This window comes from Culex quinquefasciatus, chromosome 2 (genome assembly GCF_015732765.1).
Source record: "Culex quinquefasciatus strain JHB chromosome 2, VPISU_Cqui_1.0_pri_paternal, whole genome shotgun sequence".
Taxonomy (NCBI): domain Eukaryota; kingdom Metazoa; phylum Arthropoda; class Insecta; order Diptera; family Culicidae; genus Culex; species Culex quinquefasciatus.
This window is the reverse complement of record NC_051862.1, coordinates 108,858,098-108,882,690: the sequence shown is the minus strand read 5'-3', so window position 1 is coordinate 108,882,690 and position 24,593 is coordinate 108,858,098. Positions and strand designations below refer to the sequence as shown.

At 29.4% G+C, this 24,593-nt stretch overlaps 3 long non-coding RNA genes and 1 pseudogene across 3 annotated transcripts; 2 read left to right on the top strand and 2 right to left on the bottom strand.

Moving 5' to 3' along the window:
* Nucleotides 1–369: 369 nt before the first annotated feature.
* LOC119767103 lies at nucleotides 370–1,967 on the bottom strand (annotated as a pseudogene).
* Nucleotides 1,968–8,543: 6,576 nt separating this feature from the next.
* On the top strand, nucleotides 8,544–10,667 carry LOC119767111. The gene is made up of 4 exons (XR_005277331.1): nucleotides 8,544–8,680; nucleotides 8,796–8,964; nucleotides 9,718–9,846; nucleotides 9,913–10,667. It is a non-coding gene; the product is annotated as an uncharacterized LOC119767111 (long non-coding RNA).
* Nucleotides 10,668–15,594: 4,927 nt separating this feature from the next.
* On the top strand, nucleotides 15,595–16,546 carry LOC119767108. The gene is made up of 2 exons (XR_005277328.1): nucleotides 15,595–15,774; nucleotides 16,103–16,546. It is a non-coding gene; the product is annotated as an uncharacterized LOC119767108 (long non-coding RNA).
* Nucleotides 16,547–22,456: 5,910 nt separating this feature from the next.
* LOC119767110 lies at nucleotides 22,457–24,132 on the bottom strand. Its single transcript, XR_005277330.1, has 4 exons — nucleotides 23,965–24,132; nucleotides 23,673–23,840; nucleotides 22,762–22,891; nucleotides 22,457–22,701 (listed from the first exon to the last, which is right to left on the bottom strand). It is a non-coding gene; the product is annotated as an uncharacterized LOC119767110 (long non-coding RNA).
* Between the last annotated feature and the right edge of the window lie 461 nt (nucleotides 24,133–24,593).

Here is a 24,593-nt window from a genome sequence, read left to right as displayed (position 1 = left end):
TCCATTCCAGTGGAAGGCGCAGGAGCACTTGAAGAGTTTATGGAGGAAGGTAGAAGCGAAGGCGTCAGGGAAGGTCAAAAAGAAAGTTTCGTTCGTGGCGGAGCGTGAAGAAGGTGGAGAGCACACTGAGGAAGGTTTCGTCGTACGTGTCGTGTGAAACGCGGGTCAGGCAACATCCAGAAGGGACGCTTCACTTTGATCCGGACAGCGAGGGATTTGATGTGTTCCACGTACAACGTTATGATGGACCATACGCGGATGCATTCATCGATAGGCACCTGTCAACAAGTTCAAGAAGCGAAAAGTGTACCAGGACGATCCTGCAAAACACAATCAACCCTCCTACAAGGTTGAACGATACCCTTCAAAACAACAGCATCTAACGCCATCTCAAACCTGGCTGAACACTTGCTGATCCGGCTTCAGCGAGTTAGCAGCTTCCGGATGGAATGTGCGAGGAGAGAAAATTGTGAAATCATTTAATCATATTTGAATTTTTAAATATATTCTATATATTTTCATATATTTATTTAGCGATGAAAGTTATGTATTAAATAAAAATAAATATATTGCGCCTCCAGCTTGTGCCGATCGTCTTCCGGAAGGCATTCCAAATCCACGTTCACTTCTTCCTCATCCAGTGTTTCAATGCTTTCGGGGTCCGTCTGCGTCCTCCAATTATGCTGCGCTCATCGTCGTCGCTGATCGTTAGCCGCATCAGGTACTCTTCGTTTAGCTAAGCGTTACAAACGGATTCATACCCTTCGTTGTCGGCGATCGTCATCCGCAGCTGGAGCAGAGCGCTACCGAACGCTTCCAATGGCCATCGATTTCTTACCAGTCGTTTCCGCGGCCAGTTTGAACACGGCACAGGCCATCAGCGTTTTGGGGCAACCTCCGCCGTACACGATACGGACCTCTTTGACGGTAGCGGCCACCATGCAAAGGGCGTCGTGCAGCGAACGATCCGCTTCGTCGGTGATCTGCTGGGTTGTCCCTCGGATTACGACGGTACAGATCCTCCTAAGGGAACTCTCGACGCGCAGCAGCGTGTCCTCGCCGATCATGACCTGCCAGATCTGATTGCAACGACCGAGACGAACCGGGATGGTCCGGGTTGTCACCTTGTCCTTAATTTTGTCCTACTCGGTGACCTCCAGCTCGGCAATCTTAGCTATCAAATCCATCTTGATGCTCTATGCAATAACCTTGAACTTGACCGTGTCCATTGGCGTGTTGGCGATCAAGATCTTTGCGTTCTCGATGCGTTTCGACTGGTGCACTGCACACCGCGCTTGTCCAACAGGAAACCCTCGTTCAGAAACGACTTCTTAAAGCAACCACCGGTCTTTTTTATGCGCTGAATCGCGGTCAATTCCCCGGATCACTTCAACCGCATCACGGCATCGACGACCAGCTTGGCCAAGTACTACTTTTGCTGGGACCGAATCTACGAGCTGAGCGTCGTTCAGGCAATGTTCATCAAATTCTTCCATGAACTTTTCCGCATCCTTCGAATTGTCCTGAGCTACGGCAATCAGCACCGAACGTGCCGCCTGCGTGGACGCTCTCCACCCGGCGATAATCGTCTGCGGGTGCAACATTTGCTCGTTCAGCTTTTCCGGCTCGCGCAGCAACTCCGACGCCAGCACCGTCGCGGAAGTCGTTCTATCACCAACCTCGTTGTCAAAGAAGCGACTCATGTCCTCGAGGATCTTCGCCGCCGGATTTTTTACGCCGACCGCCTTCAGAATCGTCGCCCCGTCGATGGTGACCTCAACCTATCCGGCGCTGCGGCCGTGCGCCACCAGAATAATGTCCATTCCCTTCGGGCCGAGTGTGCTCTTGACCAGGTCGCCGATCGCGATTGCCCCCGCAAACGAGGATAGCCGGGCTATTTCCCCCTTCTCCTCCTCGGCAAACGTTTCGGTGATTTGCTGGGGAAAGATCACAATCACAAACAACAATAAAAATCACAATTAAAATCACTGCTAAACAACAAAATTACCCGGAAACTTTTCTCCTGCGGAGCAATTTTTCTGGCCGTTGACAAAAAAAAGCAAAGTTTTGCTTTGAATGTTTCTATCTGTCAAAACTGCTTGAAAAAACAAAAACAAATACCGAGTTGCCAAACATGACCAAAAACTGCTCGACGGCAAGGTTGCAAGATAAATTTCCCTGGTTCAAAAGTCGAGCAGAAACTGGTCGCTTTAACTCGCTTTAACGCGCGTTAACTTGCGATAACTTGCTTTAAGGTGGCGTTATGTGAAAACTCGGCACGATGAGTAGCGTTGATGCTTTTCGAGCCAGTTTTTGTGCGTTTTAGTGTGTTATCGCGGAGTGACATTCCCCTCGTTGAATACAAAACTTATTTAAATTCGGTAAACACTTTTGCAAATTGTAACCATTTTCCAAATGGTTATTTCATGTTTCTATATGGTACTCGTGAATCAATATGAACCATTTGAACTTCAAAATTACCTTATGATTTAGGGTAACCATTTGAGTAAACATCCTCAAATAGTTTTTTAAAGTCATCAAGAAAATTGTTGACCATTACAAACATTAAAATAATTCTATTACTAATGGTAACCATTTGATAAATAGTCATGAAGGTTCGCCAGTTGAACCATTTGAACTTTAAAATAACCTTATGATTTAGGGTAACCATTTGAGAAAACATCCGCAAATAGTTCAAAGTTATCGTAAAAATGGTTGACCATTATGAACCTTAAAATAACTCTATCACATATGGTAATCATTTGACAAATAGTCATCGAGGTCCGCCAAATAACATTATTACAAATGGTGACTATATTTCATAAGGTTATTTTAAGTTCCTCACCACAATCGATATAGTTTTCGTTTATCCGGGATTTTCTCCCAGTTCCACTATTTGAGTAATAGTTTTCAAATGGTTTTTAATAGTTTTTCTAGCATTTTTTACCTACCATTTTTTACAGAATTGTTCACTTTTTGACGGATGGTTCACAATAATAATATTAAAACTTTTTTGGCTTTAATTCTAGTTGATTGCCGATTCTGTTTGGTTGATCATACTGCCAAAGTCGTCCAAACCTGCGTTCGCTTCGATTTTGTTTTATCGGTCGGCTGCTGCCGAATCCTTCAGCACCAGCTGTTCCGTTGTTTCAAGTTCTCAACGGCGCTGCAATGATCAACAAGAAAAATGTAAACAAAGTATCTGGTAAATCAAATGATTTGTTTGAAAATTATACCTGCGCACAAAATGTAGACAACAACCAGCCTTACAAACCTCAGACTGTTTTTGCCTGTGCCAGCCTGCAACGAGTGCAGGTAACGAGCATAGCGAGAAAAGAGAAACGAGAGAGCGCGAAAAGCAGAGTAATAATACTCTGCCTGGTGCGCTCTTTCGTTTCTCTTCTCTCGCTACGCTCGTTACCTGCTCTCGCAAATATGCCGTAAATCCAAAATTATCTGTTGAAAAATGATTCGCTCATACAATTAAAATAAAGTAACAATTATCACAAAAAAAAAATTGTTGCTTAAAATTGAATCGTCAACGAAACTCAAAGGAATTGTATGGCATCAAAAGGAACCGACATTTCTAGCCTTTTTGTTCTTGAGCTCCTCCGTTTGTTTTCTCTTTTTGTTGGTTTAGATTCTGTCAATTAAAATTGGTAAACTTCGGATTGGCTTTCTTTGGCAGCTCTAATGTGGGTGAAATCCAGGGCCAAGTAAGCCAAATGATGTCCACATAACTTGGTACTACTGGTGCAGCTGCACGACGAACACTTCACCGAATGCCTTTACCATATGGTTCACAAACTCTCCGCCAAAATTGTAATTCTTCGCTTTTATCAGCCCCACCATCGTTGAGTAGATCGTACACTTTTCGGCAACTTAGTCAGACAAAATCTTGTTCCGGAAGTTGCCCAAATCCGACTCCAGCACAAACCCAACCCCTTATGAAGCTACAGACAAAAAAGTTTGATTCTTTTACCCTGTTTGAAAAATGTCGCACGTCGTACGAGTTGTCGCACGGTTTTGATTTTACCGTTTCGATATCGATTGGTCGAAAAGACGACAAACGCACGACAAACACTCGACATGCGCGACATTGTTTTTTCCATCGATTTTCCTTAATTTCGACGTCACGATTTTCGTCGACGCAAACAGTTTGACAGTTCTCTTCAGTTGATCTTGTTTGGACTTGATTTCAACCGAATTGAACTAGTTGTCGTTGCTGTTGGGCTACTGGAGGATTTTGGTAAGTTGTGTTACTTTTCCGGAAAGTTTCGGCTGGAGTGGCGAACGGCCAAATCATAGTCTTATGTTCTGGATTTCCAGATTTCGGTTTTCGTGGCGGTGAAGGGACATATCGTTAATTCGGTGGGCCATGTCCATGGACTATGCCGGAGGACGGTATCGGAAGGAATCGGTCTGCGATTGAGAAAGCGGATTGGTGTTTTGCTTTCCGCGGAAGTTGCATTTCCAAAGGAGAAGGAGTGTCCGAGTGTTGCATGTGTCGGAAACAGAAGGAGGGAGACGGAACATTCAAGCTCGGGAGTCAATCACTGTTCCGCGTGAATAAAAACCGGTGAGTAGTGTTTTGGATGAGGTTTGTTGGGAGTGCGTTTGTATGACGCAAAACTAAACATAAACATAAAACCAATAATTCGACGAAGAAAAATATTCAAATTTGAAATTGCACAATTTTGAATTTAAGATTTTTTCATTTAATAATTCTTAAAATTTCAAAATTCTTAACTTCTGAAATCCTAATTTCAAAAATTCTAAAAAGATTTAGTTTCTTTAAAATTTGGAGGTTAAATGATATATTTAAAATTTTAAAATCCAAAAATAAAAAAAATATAACTCTTTCGTTCTGAAATAAAAAACTAAAAATTCTTAAAATTCCAAAATTTTTAACTTCTGAAATCCTAAATTAAAAAAATCGAGGATTCTAAAATTCCTAATACTATCAATCTAAAATTCCATAAATTTTTATTTTTAATAAAAAAAAAATAAAAAAATTAAGTTAAAAAATTCCAACATTCTTAAATTTTTAAATTTCCACAATTCCTTGCTTCTTGCAAATTTTTCAAATTGCATAGTTTAAAAAACCATTAAATCTTGAAATGAGAAAATTCGAGGTTATTAATAATCTTAAGAATTTGAAAAAAATTAAAGATCCCAGTTCTAATAAAATTCTCAATATAACATTTATTCTGGCATTAAAAAATGCTAAAACTCTAAATTACTAACATAAACATAAACTACTAACATAATACAATTCTTAAATTCCTACATTCATAGATTCTAAAATTGTGAAATTTTCGGCTTTACAGAAATCTTAAAATCTAGTATTCGAAAATTCTACATTCTGATATTCTGAAAAATTGTATTTTAATTCTTCAAGTTTTTATATTCCAAATAATTTAGAAGTTTAAAAATGCTTGAAAGTCTTAATACTTTTAAAATTCTTCGTATTAATATTTTAATAATTTTAAAATGTCTGATTCCTAATATCTTGAGGTTTGTAATTCTAAAAAAATACAATAATAAACTAGATAATAAGTTTTTAAATTTATCTATTTTTTTGTTTTACAATTTTGTGATTTCAAATATTTAAGGTTTTTTTATAAATATTATTTATAACTTTGATATTAACTTTGAAAAATATTTGCAACGGCATTTCGAAAATATTTTATTTTTGTCATTGGATACATCAGAACCTCACTGCTACCCACAATAAAATCAAACATAACATGTTTCATTTTTTTTAAACCCAACAATTCTGATGAAAGTCAGCTTTTTAAATTTCAAAACATGAATCTTTCTTTCTCAAAATTTTGAAATGCAAAATATTTATAAAACACGTCATGTCTTAAAATTTTTAAATTCTTGAATCCTGCATTTTTTTTAAATTATTTTATTCATTCCAGTTCTGTACAAACAGTTTCCAGAGTGCTTTTGCTCGACGTGGACTAGCAAGAGGAAAAGGACAATGAAAATGCGTTGGTGTTGTTGGACTTCTAGCGGAATCTCAAAAGCGCCATTATCAAAACTCAGTCTTCTTCCTAGAGATACTTCCGGCCGAGAACATCCTCCGGGTGAAGGCGATCGAGGTGGACAAACTTCCCACGGGGCAGCACTCGAACATTGGAAGGGTAGACAAGCAGAACCTTTCCAAAAGTGGTTGGCCATCGTCGGACCAAAAGGAGTCGGTTTGTATTCCCTTCTTGTGCAACGGCCAATCCCATCATTAAGCGAAATTAAGAAAATTATGGCTGCAGTGATAGTAAATATTTCAAAAACAAAGTGCCAGGCCAGTCCAAACTAATACAAATGAATAAACATAATCAAAAACATAAACAAAGTGAATTTTATTTTGAAAATAACCTCAAAATACCGAAATGACAGCACACGACAAACGCACGACATCCTAAATAACAAAACCGCGCGACGTCGGTCGAATGTCGTACGACAATGTCGAACAATTTCGATTATCGATCGTACGACAAATACAACATTTTGGTGCAAAAACGTCTGAAATTCGTGCGAAAGTCGCGCGACATTGTCGTGCGACGTCGTACAATTGCACGGACGACAAACGACGGACGTCCGACGGACTTTTCAGTCAGGGTATTTGAAAACAAAACTTAGTCAAATTTGGTAAACGCTTTTTGCAAATTCTAACTATTTTTCAAATGGGTATTCAATCACAGACCGTGATTTAATGTTTCTATATGGTAATCGTGAATCAATATGAACCATTTGAACATTAAAATTACCTTATGATTTAGGGTAACCATTTGATAAAACATCTGCAAATAGTTTTTTAAAGTCATCAAGAAAATTGTTTACCATTACAAACATTAAAATAACTCTATTACTTATGGTGACCATTTGACAAATAGTCATCATGGTCCGCCAAATAACATTATTACAAATGGTGACCATAACTCATAAGGTGTTTTTTAAGTTCCTCACCACAATCGATATAGTTTTCGTTTATCCGAGTACCCGAATAAAATTATATGATGATTTGCATTGTCAAAACCATGAAGTTACAATAAATATTATAATATTTATGGTAAGTTTATGGTTGATTTTTTTTTAACTTCATTGGAATGACGATAAAGCTATCGTAGATTTCATGGTTACAGCAAATTTCATGGTTTTGTTATTGGAAATGTTATAAATTGAAACAATAAAACTACTGTACATTTCATGAATACAGCAAATATTATGGTTTTGTTATTGGAAATCTCATAATGCATTTTTTTAATTTTTTGTTACAGTAAGTTTCATTGTAATGTTATAGTTGCATAGTGTGAACTTTTTTGAACGATTTTTTTAAATAATGCGAATCATGTAATAAAAGTATTGAAAATATAAAAATATAAAAATATTAAAATATTAAAATATTAAAATATTAAAATATTAAAATATTAAAATATCAAAATATAAAAATATTGAAATATTAAAATATTAAAATATTAAAATATTAAAATATTAAAATATTACAATATTACAATATTACAATATTACAATATTACAATATTACAATATTACAATATTACAATATTACAATATTACAATATTACAATATTACAATATTAAAATATTTAAAAAAAAAGTGGAATACAAAATTTAAAAAATAAAAAAAATGAAATACAATGTTAAAAATATTAAAATATTATATAATTTTATAATGTTAAAATATTCAACTCATTCAATATTTATTTTTAGGTCAGAACATTTATAAAATAGTTGTGGTTTATGTGAATAAAAATAATAATATCATTTAAACCATTATTTTCTTCTGCCTGTATATCTCTAGGATAATACTTGATTTGATCATTGATTATTCCTAATGAAAGTAATTTTTGATCCTTCACTTTTCTAGAAAATACCTCAAATTTAGGTATTTATGCCTAGAAATTAGGAATAATCGTGGTCCGCCATCTTGGATTATGTCTAAATATTAGTAATTTTGAATCCCTCACTTTCACAGAAAATTCCCTGAATTTAAGGTTTGTATGTCTTGAATTTAGTAATAAATACTTATGGTCCGCCATCTTGGATTATAGCTTAATATCAGTAATTTAGGCATTTTTACCTAGAAATTAGGAATAGTCGTGGTCCACCATCTTGGATTATTCCTTAATTTAAGTAATTTTAGATCCCTCACTTTTCCAGAAAATACCTAAAATTTAGGTATTTTGGTTCTTCAATAATACGTAAAATTTAGGAATTCCCGTACAAAAACGCGATTAGGGTGAGGATTTATATTACGTAACACAAAATTTGGGATTTTTGACCACCCTGTAATTTTGCGTTACGTAACATTATTTTTATCACCAAGACCCCCACCCCCTTCCCCAATTTTCAAAACAGACGCTGACAACCCCCGGCCCGAACTGCGTTACGGAATAAAAGAACGCTCCCTTAGTAATTTTATTATAGTCATTTATACCTAATTTCCGTTTTGCGTGCATGATTGACCGAGCTGTCAAACTTTTCCTCTTGCGCGTGTTCAATCATGCTTCCTGTTGGCTGCAGTTCGGTATCGGAATTTTCCGCATCAAATCGCGTGTGTCCGTGTTTTTGTCACATCCGGCGCTGTCTCAAGAAGGTGAACGAGTTCTGGGTGTTGGATGGACAAATCCTAACCGAATCGGATCGAATGTTGGTGAGTATTTGGAAGTTGGTGAAATGGAGGGCGGGATCCTACCGCACAGTAGCAACAGTAATTTTCCATGGCCTGCTTCAGCCGCTCATTATTTTGTTGTTGTTTTCTTCTACAGAACAAGGATAACCAGGCTCAGCGCCTGTTGCCGTCGAGGGTTCGTTCCGGATGGTGATCACCAACACGAAACGCAGCTCGTTTTCTTCAAGGACCATTGAAAAGCGTGGACGTGCTGGGATCGAGTGGCGGGGAGGCCATCCCTGCAAAAGTCTTCTCGTTCTCGTAAAGTGAGTTTCATAAGGTTTTAATTTTCTAGCGTTTTCCATGAAAAAGACCAATGCGCTAAATATTAACATTAAGTGTATATCAGCATCATAAGTGACAAGTATTAGGTCTATTCTCGTACCGTAGAATTCTGCAACCAAAAGCTACTTCTCTCTCAGGCAAAACTTTTGCAAAGAGAGAGGCAGAAGTTGAAGCAAAATTGTTCCACTACTTTTCTACAGGTAGTTTCTTCTTTCTTCTGCTGGTTAGCATCTTATGTAAATGTCGCGTTCTCTTGCTCTCTTGCAGAACTGCTGCAAACGAGATAGTTGCAGAAAAGTACGAGAATGCGCTGCAAAAAGTGACTTTTGCTGGCTGCAGAATTCTGCAGAAGCTGCACAAATTTTGCAATTCTGCGGGTGCTATCTAAGCCCGATCTCACACACACTAGCACACCATTTGTTTTGCTGGCCGGTACAAAATTTAACCTCACTTTTTTTCGTGTACGTACACGCAATACATGCGCACGTAGATAACTCTATATACCTATTGCCTTTGCAAGAATCAACATAACCAAAATCAGCAAACGTCAAATTATCAAAAATTGCTGCTGGATCTTTTTCCGAGTTTTTTGACGTTTGCGAGTTTAGTCGGACAAATGAATACGAATATTTTTGTGCATGCACTTAATGTTAACATTTGGCAGATTGATAAATATTTATTAATGAAATAAAAGGCAGAATTCAATCCCATTTTAATCAATTTCTTTTTACTAGTACCGAATCTGGCCTCGTGACTGTCGAGAACCTGAAGCATGATTAAAGTTCCACCTGCGACATGTATTAAATCTTCCGGAAGCAGCACGTTGAGGCTGCTAGGCGGACTTTTTGAGGCAAAAATCGTAGGTAAGTTATGTGTTAAGAGAAAAAGTTTAATTTGTGTTTAATTAAGTTTTTTTTTTAAACTTTTAGCATCAAACAAACCAGTAGATCAATCCGGAAACCGGAGAAGGGACCGTTGGTTAGTACGGACGCACCATTCGCTCGGAGAGAACCAAGATCCGGACCGGCTTCAGCTGATCGAGAGCTTGAAATTAAATCGCGAAAGAAAACGTCAAGAAGAGCTCATCGTTTTTGTGAAAACAATCAAAAGAAGAAATCAATCTGCATAAATATTTGATTATTTAAAATACTAAAATAACCATAAAAATACATTAAAACGAACTGTAGTTATTATTTATTTCATCGTCCGAATATAGTTTTGCCCAGTAGCATTTAGTGGGGAACAAACCATAAAGAACTATTATTTTACTATGCAATTTATTGTAATGCTTATTTATTCCATTGTCCGATTATGGTTTTTACAGTAATATTTAGTGGGGAAAAAACCACGAAGAACTATAATTTTACTGTGCAATCCATTGTAATGGTTACTGTTTTTATTAGAAATGTATGATGTTTTCTATGGTCAGGGTAATTTTTTTGACGGAAAAGGCATCAATGAAAATACGGTAGAATGTATAGTTTTTGGTTTTTTTTTGTATGGGGAAAAGTCGAAATTTTTATGGTGACTGTGCCTAACAATACCCCTTTTTTATAGTAAATTCCCAAAATAAGATATATTCTATGGTGAAAAAACATAAAGGCTACTGTAGAATCATGGTAGAAATAACCATAGAATTTATCGTGTGATAACCATAAAATCTACTGTTGATTTATAGTAAAACTTTATGCGGGAGATTACGTCGAATTTTACATTACGCCCGAATAAAATTATATGATGATTTGTATTGTCAAAACCATGAAGTTACAATAAATATTATAATATTTATGGTAAGTTTATGGTTGATTTTTTTTAACTTCATTGGAATGACGATAAAGTTATCGTAGATTTCATGGTTACAGCAAATTTCATGGTTTTGTTATTGGAAATGTTATAAATTGAAACAATAAAAGTACTGTACCTTTCATGAATACAGCAAATATTATGGTTTTGTTATTGGAAATCTCATAACGCATTTTTTCCAATTTTTGTTACAGTAAGTTTCATTGTAATGTTATAGTTGCATAGTGTGAACTTTTTTGAACGATTTTTTAAATAATGCGAATCATGTAATAAAAGTATTGAAAATATAAAAATATTAAAATACTAAAATATTAAAATATTAAAATATTAAAATATTAAAATATTAAAATATTAAAATATTAAAATATTAAAATATTAAAATATTAAAATATTAAAATATTAAAATATTAAAATATTAAAATATTAAAATATTAAAATATTAAAATATTAAAATATTAAAATATTAAAATATTAAAATATTAAAATATTAAAATATTAAAATATTAAAATATTAAAATATTAAAATATTAAAATATTAAAATATTGAAATATTAAAATATTAAAATATCAAAATATTAAAATATTAAAATATTAAAATATTAAAATATTAAAATATTAAAATATTAAAATATTAAAATATTAAAATATTAAAATATTAAAATATTAAAATATTTTTTTTTTTTTTTTTTGGGAGGGTGATCCAGCCGCACATCGTTGATGTCGAAACCTCTAAACTGGGCCCTCGTCCTGTCACGTCCGTCAGTAGTCTTGTCGTACATTACAACTAGAACCAGATCTGCCAATGAATTAGTACACTTCGACCAAATAAACACTGACGCTGTATGGATCTGACTCTAGAATAAATGCACAGTTGTGTGTTATTCATAAGTCCAAAATGTTCAATTATTCATATAAGTCCAAATATTCATTTGCGGATAACTACCTAACTTGAATTGAATACAAGATTTAAGGCAACCTATCCGAAAGCTACTCTTATCTCAAATCCCCGACATTTTAATTATTAACCAAAAAAAACGTTTCTTTTAAAACCTGTCTGGCTTCTTTTAAAAAACAAAAAAAAACAGTTGATATTTTACAAGTCGTGAATTGAAAAAGAGACGACCATTTGTTCGTCAGAATTCCAGTAGATCCTCGATTCGCAACAATGGTCGATACAATCATAATCCAACAACCGTTAGTTCAACAGATCAACGAATTTAGCCCGATATCATTTCACTATTGATTGATCGAGACTCTATGGAAATTTTGACAAATCAGAATGGTTTTTATGCTACTTGAATGAATATCACCGATTCTGATAGAATTACTAAATTCACTGTTACTAATTTTGTCCCTAAATAACTAAAGGCAAAGTATAAAAAGTTGATATTTGTAGTTAAAATCCAAAATTCTACCAACACTATTTTTTTAAACCCGCATCCTAACCTGACACCCACATTAAGATAGGGAAAAATCACATATGTAGCGGTTCATTGTACAAATGTGATATTTCCACTATCAGAGAACCTCCTTGTCTCGATGACAGCTTACCGGCCATCGATTAAGCCCTGAGACTACGCCAAAGTGGGTTCTCGCAGCATGAAGTGGTGTCCATGTGTAAAAATGGAAGCTTCAGCAATATACTGAACACTTCGATTTTAATTCCACATCGAATCAAATCATACTCTTTGCCAAACAAGCATCAAACCTATGACACTCATTATGACAAAGCCCAGGGATTAAAATATTAAAATATTAAAATATTAAAATATTAAAATATTAAAATATTAAAATATTAAAATATTAAAATATTAAAATATTAAAATATTAAAATATTAAAATATTAAAATATTAAAATATTAAAATATTAAAATATTAAAATATTAAAATATTAAAATATTAAAATATTAAAATATTAAAATATTAAAATATTAAAATATTAAAATATTAAAATATTAAAATATTAAAATATTAAAATATTAAAATATTAAAATATTAAAATATTAAAATATTAAAATATTAAAATATTAAAATATTAAAATATTAAAATATTAAAATATTAAAATATTAAAATATTAAAATATTAAAATATTAAAATATTAAAATATTAAAATATTAAAATATTAAAATATTAAAATAATAAAATATTAAAATATTAAAATATTAAAATATTAAAATATTAAAATATTAAAAGATTAAAATATTAAAATATTAAAATATTAAAATATTAAAGTATTAAAATATTAAAGTATTAAAATATTAAAATATTACAATATTAAAATATTACAATATTAAAATATTAAAATATTAAAATATTAAAATATTAAAATATTAAAATATTAAAATATTAAAATATTAAAATATTAAAATATTAAAATATTAAAATATTAAAATATTAAAATATTAAAATATTAAAATATTAAAATATTAAAATATTAAAATATTAAAATATTAAAATATTAAAATATTAAAATATTAAAATATTAAAATATTAAAATATTAAAATATTAAAATATTAAAATATTAAAATATTAAAATATTAAAATATTAAAATATTAAAATATTAAAATATTAAAATATTAAAATATTAAAATATTAAAATATTAAAATATTAAAATATTAAAATATTAAAATATTAAAATATTAAAATATTAAAATATTAAAATATTAAAATATTAAAATATTAAAATATTAAAATATTAAAATATTAAAATATTAAAATATTAAAATATTAAAATATTAAAATATTAAAATATTAAAATATTAAAATATTAAAATATTAAAATATTAAAATATTAAAATATTAAAATATTAAAATATTAAAATATTAAAATATTAAAATATTAAAATATTAAAATATTAAAATATTAAAATATTAAAATATTAAAATATTAAAATATTAAAATATTAAAATATTAAAATATTAAAATATTAAAATATTAAAATATTAAAATATTAAAATATTAAAATATTAAAATATTAAAATATTAAAATATTAAAATATTAAAATATTAAAATATTAAAATATTCAAATATTAAAATATTAAAATATTAAAATATTAAAATATTAAATATTAAAATATTAAAATATTGAAATATTAAAATATTAAAATATTAAAATATTAAAATATTAAAATATTAAAATATTAAAATATTAAAATATTAAAATATTAAAATATTAAATATTAAAATATTAAAATATTAAAATATTAAAATATTAAAATATTAAAATATTAAAATATTAAAACATTAAGGCTTTATCCCAAATCCCCAAATCCCGCTTTCACTAATCCCATATCCCCGATTAATCATTTCCCCGAAAATTCCACTACACTCAACCCCCGGTGGTTGGTCACTTTTTCGTTTGACACTTTTTTAGTTTGTACCCCGTTGGTTGGTCAAAGTCAAACTAAAAAGTGACGAACTGTCAATTTTACACGGCGCTCACGAACACTATCAAAACGAGCGTTTGGTAGTGTGTGTGAGATCCGTGTAAAAGGGGTGTCAAACTAAAAAGTGACCCCGTTTGTTTGACAACAGTTAGTGTCAAACCATCGGGGTTTGAGTGTACCCCGAAAATCATTCTCCCGCAAATTCCATATCCCCGAATGTCATTTACCCGAATGGCCATTTTACTGAACTGTTTAAACATTTAAACATTTAAACATTTAAACATTTAAACATTTAAACATTTAAACATTTAAACATTTAAACATTTAAACATTTAAACATTTAAACATTTAAACATTTAAACATTTAAACATTTAAAAATTTAAACATTTAAACATTTAAACATTTAAATATTTAAACATTTAAACATTTAAACATTTAAACATTTAAACATTTAAACATTTAAACATTTAAACATTTAAACATTTAAACATTTAAACATTTAAACATTTAAACATTTAAACATTTAAACATTTAAACATTTAAACATTTAAACATTTAAACATTTAAACATTTAAACATTTAAACATTTAAACATTTAAACATTTAAACATTTAAACATTTAAACATTTAAACATTTAAACATTTAAACATTTAAACATTTAAACATTTAAACATTTAAACATTTAAACATTTAAACATTTAAACATTTAAACATTTAAACATTTAAACATTTAAACATTTAAACATTTAAACATTTAAACATTTAAACATTTAAACATTTAAACATTTAAACATTTAAACATTAAAACATTTAAACATTTAAACATTTAAACATTTAAACATTTAAACATTTAAACATTTAAACATTTAAACATTTAAACATTTAAACATTTAAACATTTAAACATTTAAACATTTAAACATTTAAACATTTAAACATTTAAACATTTAAACATTTAAACATTTAAACATTTAAACATTTAAACATTTAAACATTTAAACATTTAAACATTTAAACATTTAAACATTTAAACATTTAAACATTTAAACATTTAAACATTTAAACATTTAAACTTTTAAACATTTAAACATTTAAACATTTTAACATTTAAACATTTAAACATTTAAACATTTAAACATTTAAACTTTTAAACATTTAAACATTTAAACATTAAAACATTTAAACATTTAAACATTTAAACATTTAAACATTTAAACATTTAAACATTTAAACATTTAAACATTTAAACATTTAAACATTTAAACATTTAAACATTTTTATTCAATAATAGAAACGGCAAAAATATTAAGGATCACAAAACGAACACGACGCTCCCTAACGAACGCACCATGACACCTAATCTGGGCGACGCTCCCCTAACGAACACACCATAGTTGATCGAGCTGTCATCAAGGCTGTCATTTTTTTTTCACCCGCGCGCGTGTTTGATCCTGTTTGTGTGGCGCAGTTGAAATCAAAAATTCTCAAGTCGAATCGCGTGTGCTCGTGAAGGAACAACATCCGGCGTTCGGAACAAATACACCGGGTGACCGTATCGGAACGGCTCTGGGATGGCGGAATTTTCGCATATTTGGGTGAGTATTTGGAGTTTTGTTGAACTTGGAGAGGGCGGAATCGCACCCGCAACAGCAGCAGGCATTTTCAGGCAAATTTCCCAAGCTATTGGCTGATGCACAAAGTGATTTGTTTACCTTTTTGGTACCCTCCGCAAACTTCAAGCCATACAAAATTGTTGCCGGATCTTTTACGGGAGAGATCCGGAGAAAGATCCGGCAGCAATTTGTTTTGATTTGACGTTTGCTGAGGGTGCGGACAAGTTTGGTTATGTTCAAAAGAGAATGGTCAAGGTCAAGTTTGCGAGAACAGTGGTCTGAACAAACTGTGTGTGTTCCTCTTTTACAGGGACTTCTTCTACCAGGCCCGGCGCCTGCTGCGGACACTTCCGGCCGGATTTGTTCAGGATGGTCGTTTCGTCTGGAGGCGAAAATCGTTAGGTAAGTTGTGTGTTAATGCTCAACGGTGAACGTTCAAACAACGGTCAAGGAAAAGGTCACGAAAAGAATTGTGTTGAGTGGTACGCAACTGAAAATAACAGAAACAGAAAGTAGCGTTTGACGTTTATTGACACGGTGCCTGTGTTAAATTTGTTTTGATGAATAAATAAAATAATAGAATTTGCAAATTTGAATGCCACTGATAATTACAAATGTTTATATAATTTTGTTTTTAATGTAAACATATAGAGCTGCTCATCAGACCGAATCTCAAAATGCTGAATCTTGGAAGGAAATTAGGCAATTAGGATATTAGGAAATTAGGAAATTAGGGAATAAGAAAATTTGGAAATTAAAAATTAGGAAATAAGGAAATAAAGAAATTATGAAATAAGGAAATTTGGAAATATGGAAATTAGGCAATTAGGAAATTTGGAAATTAGGCAATTCGGAAATAAGGCAATTCGGAAATTAGGAAATTCGGAAATAAGGAAATTTGGAAATTAGGAAATTAGGAAATTCGGAAATCAGGAAATTAGGCAATTAGGAAATTAGGAAATTAGGAAATTAGGAAATTAGGAAATTAGGCAATTAGGAAATTAGGGAAATAAGAAATTTGGAAATTTGGAAATTAGGAAATCAGGAAATTAGGAAATTAAGAAATTAAAAAATAACAATTAAGAAATTACAAAATTAGTAAATTCGGATACCAGAAAATTCAGAAATTCGGAAATTAGGCAATTAGGAAATTAGGAAATTAGGAAATTAGGAAATTAGGAAATAAGGAAATTAGAAAATCAGGAAATTAGGAAATTAGGAAATTAGGAAATTAGGAAATTAGGAAATTAGGAAATAAGGAAATTAGGAAATTAGGAAATTAGGCAATTAGGAAATTAGGAAATTAGGAAATCAGGAAATTAGGCAATTAGGTAATTAGGAAATTAGGAAATTAGGAAATTAGGCAATTAGAAAATTAGGTAATTAGAAATTACCAAATTAGGAAATTAGGAAATTTGGAAATTAGAAAATTAGGGAAATAAGAAATTTGGAAATTAGGAAATTTGGAAATTAGGAAATCAGGAAATTAGGAAATTAGGAAATTAAAAAATTAAAAACATAAAAAAAATAACAATTAAGAAATTCCAAATTAGTAAATTCGGATACTAGGAAATTCAGAAATTCGGAAATCAGGCAATTAGGAAATTAGGAAATTAGGAAATTAGGAAATTAGGAAATTAGGAAATTAGGAAATTAGGAAATTAGGAAACTAGGAAATTAGGAAATTAGGAAATTAGGAAATTAGGAATTAAGGAAATTAGGAAATTAGGAAACTAGGAAATTAGGAAATTAGGAAATTAGGAAATTAGGAAATTAGGCAATTAGGATATTAGGAAGTTCGGAAATTCGGAAATAAGAAAATTGAGATATAAAGAATTTTGTAATTTTGTAATTTTAGAATTTTAGAATTTTAGAATTTTAGAATTTTAGAATTTTAGAATTTTAGAATTTTAGAATTTTAGAATTTTAGAATTTTAGAATTTTAGAATTTTAGAATTTTAGAATTTTAGAATTTTAGAATTTTAGAATTTTAGAATTTTAGAATTTTAAATTTTAGAATTTTAGAATTTTAAATTTTAGAATTTTAGAATTTTAGAATTTTAGAATTTTAAATTTTAGAATTTTAGAATTTTAGAATTTTAGAATTTTAAATTTTAGAATTTTAGAATTTTAGAATTTTAGATTTAAATTTTAGAATTTTAAATTTTAGAATTTTAGAATTTTAGAATTTTAGAATTTTAAATTTTAAATTTTAGAATTTTAGAATTTTAAATTTTAGAATTTTAGAATTTTAAATTTTAAATTTTAGAATTTTAGAATTTTAAATTTTAAATTTTAGAATTTTAGAATTTTAGAATTTTAGAATTTTAGAATTTTAGAATTTTAAATTTTAGAATTTTAGAATTTTAAATTTTAGAATTTAGAATTTTAGAATTTTAAATTTTAAATTTTAGAATTTTAAATTTTAAATTTTAAATTTTAAATTTTAAATTTAGAATTTGAGAATTTGAGAATTTGAGAATTTGAGAATTTGAGAATTGAGAATTTGAGAATTTGAGAATTTGAGAATTTGAAATTTTAAATTTTAGAATTTCAGAATTTTAAATTTTAAATTTTAAATTTTAGAATTTTAGAATTTTAGAATTTTAGAATTTTAGAATTTTAAATTTTAAATTTTAGAATTTTAAATTTTAGAATTTTAGAATTTTAAATTTTAGAATTTTAGAATTTTAGATTTTAGAATTTTAGAATTTTAAATTTTAGAATTTTAGAATTTTAGAATTTTAAATTTTAGAATTTTAGAATTTTAGAATTTTAGAATTTTAGAATTTTAGAATTTTAGAATTTTAGAATTTTAGAATTTTAAATTTTAAATTTTAGAATTTTAGAATTTTAGAATTTTAGAATTTTAGAATTTTAGAATTTTAGAATTTTAGAATTTTAGAATTTTAGAATTTTAGAATTTTAGAATTTTAGAATTTTAGAATTTTAGAATTTTAGAATTTTAGAATTTTAGAATTTTAGAATTTTAGAATTTTAGAATTTTAGAATTTTTTTTTTTTTTTTTAAATTTGGAAATTAAAAAATTAGGAAATAAGGAAATAAAGAAATTATGAAATAAGGAAATTTGGAAATATGGAAATTAGGCAATTAGGAAATTTGGAAATTAGGCAATTCGGAAATAAGGCAATTCGGAAATTAGGAAATTCGGAAATAAGGAAATTTGGAAATTAGGAAATTAGGAAATTCGGAAATCAGGAAATTAGGCAATTAGGAAATTAGGAAATTAGGAAATTAGGAAATAAGGAAATTAGGCAATTAGGAAATTAGGGAAATAAGAAATTTGGAAATTTGGAAATTAGGAAATCAGGAAATTAGGAAGTTAAGAAATTAAAAAAAATAACAATTAAGAAATTACAAAATTAGTAAATTCGGATACCAGAAAATTCAGAAATTCGGAAATTAGGCAATTAGGAAATTAGGAAATTAGGAAATTAGGAAATTAGGAAATAAGGAAATTAGAAAATCAGGAAATTAGGAAATTAGGAAATTAGGAAATTAGGAAATTAGGAAATTAGGAAATAAGGAAATTAGGAAATTAGGAAATTAGGCAATTAGGAAATTAGGAAATTAGGAAATCAGGAAATTAGGCAATTAGGTAATTAGGAAATTAGGAAATTAGGAAATTAGGCAATTAGAAAATTAGGTAATTAGGAAATTACCAAATTAGGAAATTAGGAAATTTGGAAATTAGAAAATTAGGGAAATAAGAAATTTGGAAATTAGGAAATTTGGAAATTAGGAAATCAGAAATTAGGAAATTAGGAAATTAAAATTAAAAACATAAAAAAATAACAATTAAGAAATTCCAAATTAGTAAATTCGGATACTAGGAAATTCAGAAATTCGGAAATCAGGCAATTAGGAAATTAGGAAATTAGGAAATTAGGAAATTAGAAATTAGGAAATTAGGAAATTAGGAAATTAGGAAATTAGGAAACTAGGAAATTAGGAAATTAGGAAATTAGGAAATTAGGAAATTAGGAATTAAGGAAATTAGGAAATTAGGAAACTAGGAATTAGGAAATTAGGAAATTAGGAAATTAGGCAATTAGGATATTAGGAAGTTCGGAAATTCGGAAATAAGAAAATTGAGATATAAAGAATTTTGTAATTTTGTAATTTTTGTAATTTTAAAATTTTAGAATTTTAGAATTTTAGAATTTTAGAATTTTGAGATTTTAGAATTTTAGAATTTTAGAATTTTAGAATTTTAGAATTTTAGAATTTTAGAATTTTAGAATTTTAGAATTTTAGAATTTTAAATTTTAGAATTTTAGAATTTAGAATTTTAGAATTTAAATTTTAGAATTTTAAATTTAGAAATTTAAGAATTTTAAATTTTAGAATTTTAGAATTTTAGAATAAGAATTTTAGAATTTTAGAATTTTAGAATTTTAGAATTTTAGAATTTTAGATTTTAGAATTTTAAATTTTAGAATTTTAGAATTTTAGAATTTTAGAATTTTTAGAATTTTAGAATTTTAGAATTACTAGATTTAGAATTTTAAATTTAGAATTTTAGAATTTTAAATTTTAGAATTTTAGAATTTTAGAATTTTAGAATTTTAGAGATTTTAGAATTTTTAGAATTTTAGAATTTTAGAATTTTAGATTTTAGAATTTTAAATTTTAGAATTTTAAATTTTAAATTTTAGAATTTTAGAATTTTAGAATTTTAGAATTTTAAATTTTTAAATTTGAGAATTTGAGATGAAATTTTAGAATTTTAGAATTTGAAAATTTTAGAATTTGAACTTAGAATTAGAATTAGAATTTTAGAATTTTAGAATTTTAGATTTTAAATTTTAGAATTTTAGAATTTTAGAATTTTAAATTTTAGAATTTTAGAATTTTAAATTTTAAATTTTAGAATTTTAGAATTTTAGAATTTTAAATTTTAGAATTTTAGAATTTTAAATTTTAAATTTTTAAATTTTAGAATTTAGAATTTTAGAATTTTAGAATTTTAGAATTTTAAATTTTAGAATTTTAGAATTTTAAATTTTAAATTTTAGAATTTTAGAATTTTAGAATTTTAGAATTTTAAATTTTAAAGAATTTTAGAATTTTTAAATTTAGAATTTTAGAATTTTAAATTTTTAGAATTTTAAATTAGAATTTTAGAATTTTAAATTTTAGAATTTTAGAATTTTAGAATTTTAGAATTTTTAAATTTTGAGATTTAGAATTTTTAGAATTTTTAGAATTTTAAATTTAGAATTTTAAATTTTAGAATTTTAGAATTTTAGAATTTTAGAATTTTAGATTTTAGAATTTTAAATTTTAAATTTTAAATTTTAGAATTTAGAAATTTTAGAATTTTTAGAATTTTAGAATTTTAGAATTTTAGAATTTTTAGAATTTTAGAATTTTAGAATTTTAGAATTTTAGAATTTAAGTCACAGAAATTTTAAATTTTAGAATACAATTTAAATTTTAGAATTTTAAATTTTAAATTTTAAATTTTAAATTTTAAATTTTAGAATTTTAAGATTTTTAGAGATTTTAGAGATTTTAGAGATTTTAGAGATTTTGAGATTTTAAATTTTAAGGATTTTAGAGGATTTTTAGAATTTTAAAATTTTTAAATTTTAGTTAGAGATTTTAAATTTGAGGTTAAGATTTGATTTGAGGTTTATTTCAATGTACGAATATAGTTTACTGACTATTTAGTAGGTTGAAGAATTTGAATGTGGTGTAGGTCCTGTTTGATTTAAATGCATGGTAATTTAATAATGTTTGTGCCAGAAGGAATGTATAGTTTGGTTTTTTTGTATGGGAAAAGTCGAAATTTTATGGTGACTGTGCCTAACAATACCCCTTTTTTATAGTAAATTCCCGAAATAGGATATATTCTATGGTGAAAAAACATAAAGGCTACAGTAGAATCATGGTTAAAATAACCATAGAATTTATCGTGTGATAACCATAAAATCTACTGTTGGTTTATAGTAAATCTTTATGCGGGCGATTACTTCCCGCATAAAGATTTACTATAAACCAACAGTAGATTTTATGGTTATCACACGATAAATTCTATGGTTATTTTTACCATGATTCTACAGTAGCCTTTATGTTTTTTCACCATAGAATATATCTTATTTTGGGAATTTACTATAAAAAAGGGGTATTCCCGCATAAAGATTTCTGATGAACTTACAGTAAATTTTAACGTTACAAAACGATAAAATATATTGTCATTTTGACAGTGTTTTAACAGTAGACAGCATCGTTTTTTAAGATAATTTGCGTCGTATTTTGGGACTTTACCATAAAAAAGGGGGGTTGTTATGCACCGGTACCATAAAAATTTCGAAATTTTTCCATACATTTTTTTCCAAATACGACGCATTTTACTGTTAATCTAATGTTGCATTTTTCATTCAAAAACTTGCCTGACTATAGAAAACATCATACATTTACAACAAATACAGTAACCTTTACAATGGATTTCACAGTAAATGTATAGTTCTTCAAGATTTTCCCTGCTAAATAGTACTGTTTAAACTATATTCGTACATTGAAATAAATAATAACTACAGCAGGTTTTATTGTACTTTTATTTTATTTATGGTATGTTTTACGGTATTTTCCTTAAATTAACAGTATGTTTTATTTTATTTTAGTTTCATTTACACTGTTTTTTAAATTGAACTTCAAAAATGAAACAATTTATTAGAAACAAACCAAGCTTTTCTTATTACTCATCACTCACAACTCCCGTCAGGATTTTCGTCACCGCCGTCCGTCCAGCATCTCGCCATTCAGGAAGGGTTTCCTTTAATCACCGCCGCGGTCGAGTTGAAACTGTCGTTGGGCTCCCTCCGACGTTTTCTTTCGTAATTCCGCTTCAAGCTGTCGGCCAAAAGCTCCGTTTTGTCGAGACTGCAAATGTAAAAAAACACAATTAGAATCAATTTACACAGCCTGCATCCCACAACTTACGTCCACTTCTTCATCTTCAAATGTCCTGCTGCTTCAGGAATTAACGTTGCCACCAAGAAAGGAACCATGATGGCAAACTGGAATGTCCGCATTTCACGTCTACGAGCATCCGCGTTGGAAGTAGTAGACTCTGTAATCGAAAAAAAACAATACGTTAAAAATAGGTAACCTAAAAGAAAACACATCGGCCTGCCCAAGCAAGCCACGGAAAATGTCTACTGCTACAAATGAGAAAAGCTCGGAACTTAACCTCAAAGGTAAATTGTTGCACACCCTGGACTAACGAAGCAACCCATTCAAGCAATCGAAGCAACCATCAATCATTCAAGCATTCATTCACGATTCTACTTCTGACACTCGAACAAGATAGAATCAAATAAATTTAGCTCTCACGAAATACAACATAAATAAACCAAATGAACTTTTTGACAGGTGTCAGTGCCGGGACTCAAAATTTTGTTCCGGTTGTTCCGTTTCGCATGGACACAAACACGGTTAGGAGCACGACAAGGACACGGCCACGGGAATGGCCAGGAACAGGCACCTACACGGCCAGGGACACGAAAACGGCCAGAAGCACAGACACGAACACGGTCAGGAGTTCGGACAAGGACACAGCCTAGAGCACGGCCACGGGAACGACAAGGAACAGGCAACTACGTGGTCAATTGCGCGTACACGAACACGGACAGATGCACACTTATCCGAAAAAACTCAGGTTTTGACGTTTCGCGCAATCGGAAGCAAATTCAAATTCAAAAAAGAAATGTTAAGTCGTGAAAACGACACCTATCAAACCACTGAGTTCTTTGAGCTCATTTGCTACGTCACAGTTTTATTGCCTACTGCGGAGTGGGATTCCGCCCCGTGGCTCTATCCTTTTCCAATAGAATAAAATGTCAAATACTCACACGAAGATGTTCGAACTCCTCGTAGCTTTTCCAGATCGAGCACTTGGCATCTTGGAGGCCTCCATTCGGAATGGATTATTGACGGTGGCCGGAAATGTCCGCAGTATGCGCCGGGTCTGCGTTTCCACTGCGGGTTTTGTCCCGTAACCGAACAGCTCCACACGCCCACTGAAAAGACACAAATAATACAAAAGAATAGCTTGACAATTTTTCGAAGCAGGCCATGGCAACAACCTGCTGTTGCTTCAGGGATTCCGCCCTCTCCAAAATTAATAAAACTCCAAAAACTTACCCAAATGTGAGAAAAATCCGCCATCCCGGAGATGTTCCGGTTCGTTCACCCGGCGGATTTGATGACGGAGGTTATTTTTCATAAGCACACGCGAGTAAAAATTGATTTCGATTCGAAACTGCAGCCAACACGGCCAACACGAAACATGAATGAACACGCGCGAGAGAAAAAGTTTGACAGCTCGCAGCTCGCTCAATCATGGTGCGTTCGTTTCAAGAGCGTCGGCTGCACAGTTTCTGTATAATGGTGCGTTCGTTTTATGATTCTTATTTATTGCTTTTTACGATTTTTTTTTATTTATTTCGCAATAATGTTTAAAACTTTAAATGTTTAAACGTTTAAATGTTTAAACGTTTAAATGTTTAAATGTTTAAATGTTTAAATGTTTAAATGTTTAAATGTTTAAATGTTTAAATGTTTAAATGTTTAAATGTTTAAATGTTTAAATGTTTAAATGTTTAAATGTTTAAATGTTTAAATGTTTAAATGTTTAAATGTTTAAATGTTTAAATGTTTAAATGTTTAAATGTTTAAATGTTTAAATGTTTAAATGTTTAAATGTTTAAATGTTTAAATGTTTAAATGTTTAAATGTTTAAATGTTTAAATGTTTAAATGTTTAAATGTTTA